The 4,391-nt window shown below is 33.0% G+C and overlaps 2 pseudogenes; one reads left to right on the top strand and one right to left on the bottom strand.

Annotated features, from left to right (window-relative positions):
* Nucleotides 1-224: 224 nt before the first annotated feature.
* On the bottom strand, nucleotides 225-1,292 carry OR14I5P (olfactory receptor family 14 subfamily I member 5, pseudogene; annotated as a pseudogene).
* On the top strand, nucleotides 362-1,296 carry LOC119645445 (olfactory receptor family 14 subfamily I member 5, pseudogene; annotated as a pseudogene).

Here is a 4,391-nt window from a genome sequence, read left to right as displayed (position 1 = left end):
ATCAGGTACCAAAAACAGATGTGTGTGTGCATCTGTCCCCTTCCAACAAATACATGGTGACTTTAAGATAGGGCTACAGGTTCAATATATGGTATTTACATGAGTAGGAAGATAAATGGGATGAGAAGGAATGGATCACCATAGAAGGTCGTAGTTACACAATTTTAGAATATTTGATATCATACAAATAGATTTTTATTTTTTGAAGGACCATTTGCATTTCTTTCTAAATATAGGGCTGGAAAATTTTAATTCCGCCATTCAGCAGTTTTTTCCAATATCATTTTTTTCTCATAAAGTATTTATGGTCTCCTCACCTTTTGTTACAGGATCTTCCATTAGCAGAGACCAGGTGATGTACTTTTGCAGAAGATTTATCTTCCCAAGAAGTCTCCAGACAGATGCTTTGATCTCCTTGATTATAAGACTGTATATGATGGGGTTCAGGAAGGGAGGCAAAACTGTATATGCCACAGCAATAATCAAATCTTGAGTGGAAAAACTTTTAACAACTGGCTCTAAGGCAGCAAAGAGCCCTGTGGTGATGAAGGATATGAAGACCGTCAGCTGTGGGGAGCAGGTGGCGAAGGCTTTCACTCAACTCTCTCCTGATGGGATTCTGAGTACTGTTGAGAAGATCTGGATATAGGAGACGATTATAAGAACAAGCATATCAACACCAAGCTGGAGCTCAGAGCCAGGGTCACAAACTCAACAAAGAAAACTTCACAGGAAATCAGGGCCCACACATGAGGGATGTCACAGAAGAACTGGTGCCTTGTGTTGGATCTGAAAGGGGCTCCCAAAACATGTTGCCAGGGTGGACTGCTGCATAAGAAAAGCAACTTAGCCAGGTAATGAGTGCCATCTGGTGGCATGCTCCTGATGTCATAATGGCTCCATATTTGAGGGGGTGGCAAATGGCAACATAGCAGGTCATAGTACATAACTGTGAGAAAGGCCAGTTCAGCAGATGCAAAAGAAAAGAAAAAATAGACTTGAGCCATATAGCCAAGATAAGAGATGGAGTTGCTGTGAGTCATGGAGTTGTGTATTGACTTAGGTACAGTGACTGAGATGTAAAACAAATCCAAAAAGGAGAGGTTCTTTAGGAAGAAGTACATGGGTGTGTGAAGATACTGATCAAGAGTAATGATCATGTCGATGAGAAGGTTCCCCAACTGTGCTGCCAGATAAAGCAGGAGAAACAGTCCAGCAAGTAGTATCTGAAACTCCCAGATATCAGAAAACCTCATAGGCAGGAATTCTGTCACTTGAGTAAGATTATCCATTGAGCAGGGAAAGCTATGTCCTGATTGTCAAAGGAAAAACACACAGTGATTAAAGATGAGACAAAAAATGAACACAATATTGTATTAACACAATGTTATAAAAATACTATTCCCCTAAATAAAGTAATCGGTTAGATATTTTCTACACTGCTTAAGCAAATGGAGTGGTGGAAGATGAATTTTTCACATGGGCACATTCTAAGAGATGTATGTCTTAAGACTTTAATAGTTAAGTAAGTAATTTCCAAAGCTTTTTATTAGTACTGTATATTTACTATGCAGTACTCAAAATGTGAGATCAAGATTTTTTCATCAAATAGGTGCTTGTTATAAATTTTAAGGTCCCAATGAAAATCTAATAAATAAGAATTTGTGAGATGAATCCAACAATTTACCTTCTATTCAAGTTGCTGGGTAAATTTTTAATATAAAAGTTTGGAATCAAAACGGTTACGGGTCCTGTGCAGAGTCAACTCTCTTTAGCTTTTTGTCTAATAACTTTGTTGGTAAGTGACTTTATAATGGGGATTTATTGTCATAGAAAGAATATGGAATACAATTTTTAAACCCATTATAAATAGTTCTGATTTGGAAAAGAGGAAGTTTGCTTTGTGTGAATGCACAAGAAATGACAATAGTACAATAAAAACACAACAATCCTTGTGTAGCACATTCTCTGTGACAGATTCTGTCATACGCACAGTAAATATTAACTCAATTAATATTCACAATGGCACAAAGGATTAAAATGTGTTACTATTATTTTTATTCTACAAAATAAGAAATTAAGAAAAAATAATGTCAATTAACTTGCCCAAGACCTCTCAAAAAGCCAGATCCTGAGCCAGCACTCAAATCAAGGTTGTCCATCTCCAGGATCAGTGTTGCTCACCTCTGCATTCTACTAATTGTCTTTAATGGGTAATAATTTCGACCAACAAACCTTGATGAAAATGAGATTTTTTCTATATATTAATTGATGATTATCATATCTTTACTTTTGCTCAGTGATGTTGTCTGCATGTTTAAAACATATATGCTTGCATCAAAGTCATTTCTGTGTTAGATTCTCTCTACATGACTCCAAAGTGTTGTAACTCACAATTTTATGTTTTCAAATATCAGCCAACTTTGAAGTCAATTTAAAATAAGCTTAGTGATTATCCATTTTAATCAGTATTGTTTGATTATCTCATTACATTCGTGATAAATAAAACACATAAATAAGTGCTATCCTTTGAGAGTAGGCAAATATGAATGAATCTTACCCTTATTTATAAGAAACATAGGACCCCCTTTTTATGACAAATTTTGAAGATAGTCTTCTTTCCATAGGCTATAAATAATATAGTCAGTATGAAACACTTCATTGTCTCATTAAAACAAAAATTTAAAAACAATAGTGCCCTCACACAATGTCAAATAATGAGCAATAAATATTTGCAAGGTAAATGAGAAAGGAGTAATATCAGTTCCCTGATTTAAAAAAAAGTATCTATGAGAGCAGGTTAACATAAAAGAAAAATATAGGCAAAATGTCTGAACAAGCAGTTCACAAACAGAAAAATTAATGATCAATTACTACTTCAAAAATATGTCCAAAAGTACTCGTTATGAAAATGCACATTAAAACCTGAATAAGGTGCTCTTGTTTCTTTCATTGCTCTAGAAAATATAATGCATATAAATCTTACCAGTAAAGGCTTAATAAAGATGTGAAGGGATGAAACTCTCCTTTACTGCTGTTTTTTGTGTAAGCAGTCTATGTACTTTGGAGTGTCGTTTGGCAATATTTAATACAATTAAGATGTGTAAGTTTCAAGTGCCAATGCTATTTGTAACAAATATGTACTTAATGTTTTACGTGACATATTTAAGAATGTCTGTTCTATCACGTTTAAACTCTAAATTCCAATTACTGGCATACTTGATAATATACCTTGTTTTACACCAGAATGGAACACTCTGTAGCAATAAAATCAAATGGAATAGCTCTACATACATCAATAAAGGAGATCGTAACATATTTTTGAATAGCAAAAGCAAGCTGCAAGCTATTACATAGAAAGTGTTTCCAATCATATCAGTTTAAACATTCAGAAGAGTATAGTATATTATTTATGGATAGACACACATATAAAAATTGTACAAATCTGTTAAACAATTTATACAGAGTACCCATTAATCAAAATGGTATGGAGGAGGGAAGAAAAGAGAATAAAGTGAAATAAAAATTGTGTCAACTATATCTGAAATATTTTAATATTTAAATCTTAGAGCAACCAGAAAAATATTAATGTGATAATATTAAACACTGGTTATTAATCATTTGGTATACTCCTACTTTCCAGATTTGAAATATTTCTTTTAATATTGTGTATATCCATGTAAGGAAGCAAATGGAATATTTTTGTGCATTATGAATTGCACTCCACCTTTTAAATTACTTATAAAATTCAGTGGGAAGGGGCAAAACTGTCCTCTTTGGCATTATGGATCCGATAAGATACCCCATATATTAAAACCTAAGAATCCAAGAATATATTAAGATTTAACAAAAGAAGTTACTGGAGAATCAGGTGTGTGTTATATTATTTTATTATTAATTTCTGCATATTTTGTTATGTATTATAATGTAACAATGCATAGTAATTTAAGACTGAATTTTTGTGTTCTCTTTTTATTGTTAATAGAATTTAGTGAAACAAGTAATAAAGCGCTCATTTATTAGATTTTATTAAAAAAGTCACAACTACACAGCCAAGACTTGTAGATTCTCCTTAAAGCAAAATGAAAAAAAACACTCACACACTCACAAACACACAACCCTTTCAGGCTGAATCAGCAGTGGGATATATATTCTCCAAGTTAAATTTCTTGCAGTAGATGTAAAATTCTACACAACTGCCACATGGCAGATTCCTCATAATCTATTGTCCAGAGGATGAGAAAATAAGTATCCTAATTCCTTATCTCTAATAGTCACATTTCCATACTTCTGAAAGGAAAAATATATGATTTATATATAGTTACCCTTTGTTTTTTATTAAAAACTTATTAAATCAATATTTTTTAACTGCAGACAATTTAGAATTAAGA

Source organism: Equus caballus, chromosome 29 (genome assembly GCF_041296265.1).
Source record: "Equus caballus isolate H_3958 breed thoroughbred chromosome 29, TB-T2T, whole genome shotgun sequence".
NCBI classification, from domain to species: domain Eukaryota; kingdom Metazoa; phylum Chordata; class Mammalia; order Perissodactyla; family Equidae; genus Equus; species Equus caballus.
This window is presented reverse-complemented; position numbering and strand designations above follow the sequence as displayed.